The sequence below is a fragment of the Myotis brandtii genome, unplaced genomic scaffold (assembly GCF_000412655.1).
Source record: "Myotis brandtii unplaced genomic scaffold, ASM41265v1 scaffold633, whole genome shotgun sequence".
In the NCBI taxonomy this organism is placed as follows: Eukaryota; Metazoa; Chordata; class Mammalia; order Chiroptera; family Vespertilionidae; genus Myotis; species Myotis brandtii.
Window position 1 is genome coordinate 4,020,271 of NW_005370423.1, and position 7,488 is coordinate 4,027,758.

Below are 7,488 nucleotides of genomic sequence, written 5' to 3' on the forward strand. Positions count from 1 at the left end.
CCCCCGGTCCCGGAGTCCCCGAGGCCGCCGCTTCCGCGACCCACGCAGCCACCACCACTGTCGCCGCTGCAACCGCTGCTTCGTCAGCTTCACCACCTGGCCAGGTGGTTCTGCGCCAGAGGCATGGCTCCAGTAAGTGTGCGCCCGGGAAGGTGTGCGCCCTGGTGAGGTGTGTGCAGAGAGGGGACGGGGCGCCGGCAGAGCCCTGGGATGATGCTGGGGGGCGTGGGGCTGATCCTAGGCTGCCATCCTGGACTGGAAAAAGGTCCCGGGATTGGGGGGGGTGCGTGCGGGGGATCCCCCACATCCCCTTAGGTTCAGGTCATTTGCACATGCGTCCTCATGATTTGGTAACTTGTGGGCCCCGTGACGTGTTGGACAGCCCCCCCCCAGCTCTCTTTGCTGTTCTCCTGCCTTTACTGTTGGCCAGACCCCTTCCTGCGTCCCTCTGCCCAACGCCTCCAGACACATCTGCACTGGAAGTTTATGTGCAAAAACTCACCGGTTTCACATCTCATTTGTCAAGAGAGTGATATTTGTGTCAAGAGATTGTGATATCCAACACGGGCTGGATCCACGCAGCAGCGCCGGCTCAGGGGACGGGCCCTTCTTAGCTGCGTCCGTAAATCCGGCTCCTCATTCATCTGAGTGCTGACCCATTTCTCCTGAGCACTTTGTTGCTGGAGCCATTTGGCGGGGGGAGGGGCAGGGGATAAAGAGAAATTAAACAAAGCAGAGGCCCTTCCAGACAAGCCCTTTAACAGGGAAGCACAGAGGGGGGCCGGGTCGGCTGCAGGAGAATACAGGGAGCGGCGGGTATGTTGGCCGGAGGGTCCCCTCTGCAGGGGACTGGATCTGTGGCGTGTCGGCGTGTGACCCCCTCACTAGCCTGGGGGCTGTGCTGCAGGAGAGGCGCCTGGCCCCCCAGAGAGCCAGCTGCATGTGGCGCACGCTGCCTGGTGCCCACGCAGAGGGCTGACTCTCCGTATTGCAATGACCAATTCGAGAAAGACAGCCAAGGCCATGGGGGTGCCGGCCTGGAGAGGCTGTGGCTGCTGGGAGCATCCTGGGGTGTCGCCATGGCAACTGTACACCACGAGCAGAGGGGGCTCTGGACGAGGTGAAGGCGCTCACTCTGACCCGAGCCCTCAGTGGTGACGGAGCTGGCGGCAATGGCACGGCAGGGCCAGGCGCAGTGCCCTGGGCTTCCCACCTCCCCAGACCCACAAGCACCTGGAAACGACCACCTTACAGCAACTGTCCGCTCTTCCCCTCCTCTCCGATGTGACCGGAGGACCGCTGTGAAAGAGAAATAAATCTGGCGGAAGTCGAGTAGAGGAGAGGGGGCGAGGCTCTCTGAGCCTCTGAACGAGGAAAGGGTTTCATAAAGGACATGGCTGGGCCTCACTGCTGGCAGGAGATGCCGGCTCCTCCCCACGGTGGCCAGCGTGGGTGGTTATCGGGCGCGTGCCAACCTCTCACCAGCCGGTCACATGGCTGCCATGAGCGCAATCAGCAACGGTGGCCACGGACCCAGCTCGGGAGCGTCAGGGCACCCGGGGAGCACCGGGGCAGAGCCGTCTGTGTCAGGGGGAGTCCCAAGCAGGGATGGCCCCTGTCCAGTGAGGCAATCCGGGGAGGCTTCCTGTAGGTGGTGTGTGAGTTCAGAGCTTGGCCTCTCTGCTTAGGTCTGTCCTGGGAAAGCTTCTGAGAGACTGCCTCCCCTCCCCACCCTGTACCCCGTGGGATGAGAAAGTCAACCCCATGGAGTGAGCGGCCTTTGTCCACCACGGAGTGCCCAGTCGGCTCGCGTGCGGCCATTCTCTCGGCCGTAGGGAGACCCCAGCTTAGGGACAAAGCAGCGGCACCGGGGACCCTGATGGGGATAATTCAGAACTTGCCTTTGCCACGTGCATGTCTCGCGGCTTCCCTCCTCCGAGGCTCAGCCTGATCCTCCTGCCTCACGGCCCCAAACGCTTCCCTCCGGAGCCGGACCCCGGCCCCAGCTGGGGGGCCGCCCCCACGAGCGAGCCGGGTGGTGCGCCAGCCCTTCTAAATGTCACCAGGAGCCAAACCCAGCGAGAAGCTGCTCCTTAAACCCGCCAGGTGCCCCTTTTCACAGCTCGGGGTGTGAAGGGGTCCCAGGCATCGCTGGGGTCACCGAGGTCAAGTGCCCTTGTAATGCGACATCGATTCGTTCTGCTCCGTGCGGCCAGATGCAGGGCCTGGCTGTGGCCTACCCTGAGCGGTGTGGGAGATGCCAGCTCGGTTTTAAGACACATTTGCAAGCCCTGGCCAGCGTTGCTCAGTGGTTAGAGCGTCGGCCCCGCTCCAAAGGGCCGTGGGTTTGATTCCCAGTCAAGGGCACGTAGGTGGGTTGCAGGCTTGGCTCTGGTCGGGGCTTGGCCCCCTGGGATGCATGGGGACAAGGCAGGACAAAGAGCACCAGGGGAGATGCCAGGAGCCTGAGCGGGCTGCACACAGAGTCCGGAGGCCAGGACCCTCCTTCTGCCCATCCGCCACCCCTCCACGCCCCACTGAGCCCGCCTCCCACCCAGCAGGAGCCTGAATCTCCCAGGAAGGGGTCTCGGGGAGAGAGGTCCCGGGGGCCGGCATGGCACAGACTGCCTGGGCCCAGAAGCCCACGCGGCCACGTCTGCCTGCAGTCCCCGGGCCTCGGGAGGGGGGAGGGTGGCACCAGGGAACACAACCGGTCCCCACCTGCCCCAGCCCCCCTCCGCCTTCAGACGGCCCCATCGTCGCTCCCTGGCGAGGGCAGGAGCAAGGGCCCCCTCTGCTGGACACGGGGGAGGCGGCCAGGCCATGGGGCATTGTTACCCGTGCCAAAGTTAGTGGAGATGCATCTTTTTTCGAGCATTTCACAAATTACATCTCCAGGTGGGCAGACGAGTCATCGCATTAAAGACGAAAGTGACGGAAATGCACGAGGCAAGGTCAGCCGACCGGAGGGAGCCCTGCCTCCCCGGCCTCGGGCCTCGGGCCTCGGACATCATTCCCGCCTTTGTGTGGCCAGGCCCGGCTCTGCCGAGCGCCGGACAGGAAGGCTGAGGCCGGGACCCGAACACTGAGCAGCCTCCATGGAGCCCACTGCTGGCCTAACCAGGGGGCCCTGGGGTATATCCGCCTTGAGGGACAAAAAGCCATGGGGGAGGCAGGGGGGGAGCTGGATGTAAACAGAGCTGGTCTTCAGCCCCAGGGGCAGCTGTCTGGGGCTGCGGTGGGCAGGCCAGCAGGCCGGACCCGCACAGGACGAGACCCGCACCCCGTACGCGCTTCCTCTCTAAGATCTCTATTCCCTCCGAAGCCCAATGGCGTTTGTTCCCAGCCTCGGCCCTCATTACCGGCACACATGAATTTTACAGCAGAAACTAATTCTCTCCGATTTTGTTGGCTCCATTATTCCTCACCGGCTCCCCTGAATAAATATCCGTGAAGAGGCTTTAATTAAAACGCCGGCAAGGGAAGCAGCCGCCTTGCAAGGTGACATTTTCCCACTCGGCTGCGGCTGGACCACCTGGCACGCCCGGTGCAGTGTCTGTGGTGGGCCGAGAGCCAGGGTGGGGGGTGGGAGGCGCCGGTGGCCAGCAGGGAGGTCAAGGCGAGGAGCACCAGCCCCCACATCACACAGCGACGTAGGGACAGAGGAGGGACGAAAGCCCGGCCTCCTGACCCTGCACCAGAAGTGGCTCTGTGATGGCAAACTCAGGCGGCCCCGGGGCCAGGCTGGATGGTGCACAGGGGCCGGACCGGCCTGGCAGCCACCCTGGGCCCAGGGTGGGATCGGGGAGCAGTGAGGGGGATCTCATCTGAGAAGACCCGCAGCTGCTGGTCGTGTGGCCCCCAAGGAACGCGGGCCCAGATGCTGCGTCTGGGCCTCTCCCTGTTTTGGGAGCCCCTGAGCCCGAGTGAGTTCCGCAGGCCCCCGGCCGGCCGGCCACTCATCCGGCACCACATCCCCCCTCGTCCGTCCCAGGGCTGGGTGCCAGCCAGAGCGGCAAAGGAGGCCCCTGTCTTTTTAATCAACAAACAATGACTTGGACTCCAGCCCTCCAACCTAGCACCCCCGCTGGAGCCAGCACCCCGAGTCTGACCTCAGCCGGCTCCTGAAGGCGTCGGTCCGGAGGCCCAGGCCGGGATGTTCTGCCGGCCTGTCTGCTCTCGGGGCCACTGGGATCCTGTGAATCAGGCGTTAACTGTTTTCCCTCCCCTGCAGGCACCGGCCCCACCTCCTCCGCGGACCCACGCCTGTCGCTGCTCCTGTTGGCTCTGCACACGCTCCTGGGCCGGCTGGTGGGGCACTGACAGCTTCCCCCCCATCCCCCCCGCCCCCCCCGGCCTGCACGCCTCAGCGGGGCCACACCGCCCACCCAGACCCAGACCCGGGCGAGGACCGGGTCGCCGGATGGACCCTGAGAGACCGAGAGAAGCATGACCAAGTCCACGTGGAAACCAAATCATGTGGGGGAGTTACACAGTGTAGAAACCGAAACCACGCACCCAGTTTCCAAACGAGATGGGGCGGGCCCGTGCTCCCGGCCCATGAGTCTCTACTTCTGCGAACTTTTCTTTTCTCCGCTTCGCCTCCAGCTCTTCATTTTGCACAAACTGCCGAGCCGTTATCTTAGGAGACGGCGTGAAAATGTTGGGCCACAGCCTTCCTGACAAAGGAACGTATTTTTAGTAGATGATTGTGTTTAGGAGTTTTTGTTTTTTTTTTAATTTCTCATTTTCCGTTGGGGGCTTATCTTTTTTTTATGAAAGTAAATTATTTCTTTTTGAGACATTTGGATTAAAAAAGATACATCTTATCATAATTAAATTCACTGTCAATAATATTTATTTTTAAATAAACACGGGAAACAAGGTCAGACACTTGTTTATACACTGGATTGTATATTGCTGAGTCGCAGTTGAATAAAAAAAACGACTTTGAAGTAAGCTTTCTACCGGCCTGTGTGAAGGGTGAGCCTCGGGCCTCAGGCAGCCCCGATGCCATGGCCTCCTGGTCCCTGGTGCCAGCGGTCCCCTCAGCTGGAGGACAGCCAGGCACCTGGCGAGGCCACACGGCAGACAGGAGCACCTGCCCAGCCTCCCCTCGGGACAAGGGACCTCAGGGAGCGGGGGGCGGGAGGGGTGGACGGGAGCCCCCCGCCCGGGTCTTCGAGGAGAGGAGTCACTGGGAAGAGGTGTGATATCAATCTTTTTTAAAAAAAATGTTTTTACTGATTTGAGAGAGGAAAGGAAAGGGAGGGAGAGATAGGAACATTGGTAAGAGAGAAACATCGATCGAGGGTGGGGGGTGGACGGGAGCCCCCCGCCCGGTCTTCGAGGAGAGGAGTCGCTGGGAAGAGGTGTGATATCAATCTTTTTTTAAAAAAATGTTTTTACTGATTTGAGAGAGGAAAGGAGAGGGAGAGAGAGATAGGAACATTGGTAAGAGAGAAACATCGATCGGCTGCCTCTGCTCACACCCCACTAGGGATCAAGCCTGCAACCCGGGCATGTACCCCGAGTGGGAATCAAACCTGTGACCTCTTGGTTCCTGGGTCAACGCTCAACCACTGAGCCACACTGGCTGGGCCAGCCTCTTTTTCTTTTGGTTTAAACCAATAAACCTACGTGCTCCTGGGAGATGACGCGCCCAGCTGTACTCACTGTTCCTGGAGTCCCTGCCAGTGGAGGGCGAACGTGGGGAGGAGAGGGGCCTCCATGCCCTTTCCTGGTGCATAGAGAATGCTTTAGCCTCTGAAATGCATGTGTTTGGGGCAGGTCACACACGCCTTAAAGAGATAGACACGCCTCGGGGGCTGTTGGTCTTCATGCCAGACGGGATTGCATTAAGTAGCCAGATCGCCTGGGTTTGCTCAGAACCCAGCCAGTCTTCAGTCCGCAGGCGGATGCTCTATCCACTGAGGGAACCAGCTAGGGCCCCAGCCAGTCCTTAAACCAGCTGGTCACAGGTGTTGCTCACCGGTACCTCCCGGTCTCCGCTGGCCGCTCAGGGTTGGGACTCCGCTTCCTGGCGGCGCGGAACGAGCTCTGGCCAGTGAGCGGTGCACGAAGGGGCAGTGGCTTCCAGTCCAGGCTTGAGCTGGCTCGTCTGAAAGAGGACGAGCAACATTCAACATTGCAAATACTGGGCCGGCCCCACGTCCCGCGTTTCCAGCGTGTGCAGCGCTCCCCCTGCTGGCAGGTACTGGAACTGCGCCTGCGAGGCGCCAGCCTTGGCAGCTGGGGCGGCTCATTATTGCAGCACCATCGGCCCCGCCCCACAAGGATGCGGTACTTATTTGGGGCAAAGAGAAAACAAAGGTGCGTTTGGACCGTCCCACCTGTGCAGAGACCCCCGTGGGAGCTGGCGGGCTGGGCTGCGTGAGGAGGCGCCTCGGGCCTGCTGTTTCTGGTGGACACAGTAAGTGGTCTCATATTTCATTTCTATCGATCGCCACCCATCGAGCTGTAAATTTAATCGTTCTGTCTGGTGGAGAGTGGCTCTGCCCAGAGGATCATCTCAGTATTAAGGACAACTCAATACTGCGGCCAGCTGGCTAAGGGCGACTCCAATGAGGGCCCAGAGTGCATGGAGCCAGCAAGGCGCTCCCCCGCCGCCAGGGGGCGCCCGAGGACGGGTCTGTGATGGGCTGCCGCTGAGCCAGATCCCTCCAGGGGCCGGAGCTGGGGAGCCATCTCCCACCCCACAAACCAGCCCCCTGCAGACAGGCCGTCCGCCAGGCTCCTGGAGGAAACCACTGGCCCTCACGCCCACGGGGAGAGCAGCAGGTGTGCTCTGGGGGCTGCCCGCCCTGGGCGGCCTGAATTCTGCACAGCCAGGCAGCCCCTCGCACGCACAGGAATGAGCCCTTCCGTCTCCTCCTGGGGACCAAGGATTTTGGGAAGGAAGTTGTGGGTGAGGCCAGCCGGGCAAGTTCCCTAAAGTGGAGCTAAACCCCCCCCCCCAAACTGAAGGCATGGAAGTCCGTCAGAGGCAGAGGAGGAAGGAGGGTCCACAGGAGGCCAGAGCAAACCCCTCTGAGCCGGGAGCCCTGTGGACCAGCGTCCCTGCTCGCTCGATCCCTGGACAGGCTCCATCCCCACTAGGGGCGTGCAGGGGGCAGCCGATCCATGATTCCAGGTTTGACCGTGATAAGCCCAGCAGTGGAGTGGAAAGGGGCTCCCCACAAAGGGTAATTAGCTGTGACAGGTGTGGGGGAGGGTTAGCAGGCCCATCAGGCGTCCCTGGAATGCGTGGAAGTGGCCTTTGGCTGGGCCTTGGGAGGCCTCCCGCTGTCCCTGCTCTGGCCAGTCCCTGCTCCCTCTCAGGACGGAGGCCCGGCATCGAGCCGGAGGTTGGAACAGCTTTGAAACCTCCGTCGTCGGGGCGAGTTCCTGTCCTGTTATCTGTGGAGTCGGCTGGCGAGCTCCAGCCTCCTGGGCCCCTCCCGCCACCCCTGCACAGCTTCGTCCCTC

At 61.6% G+C, this 7,488-nt stretch overlaps 1 long non-coding RNA gene across 1 annotated transcript; it reads left to right on the plus strand.

Moving 5' to 3' along the window:
• Positions 1 to 6: 6 nt before the first annotated feature.
• LOC106723736 lies at positions 7 to 4,891 on the plus strand. The gene is made up of 2 exons (XR_001359449.1): positions 7 to 132; positions 4,235 to 4,891. It is a non-coding gene; the product is annotated as an uncharacterized LOC106723736 (long non-coding RNA).
• The last annotated feature ends 2,597 nt before the right edge of the window (positions 4,892 to 7,488 follow it).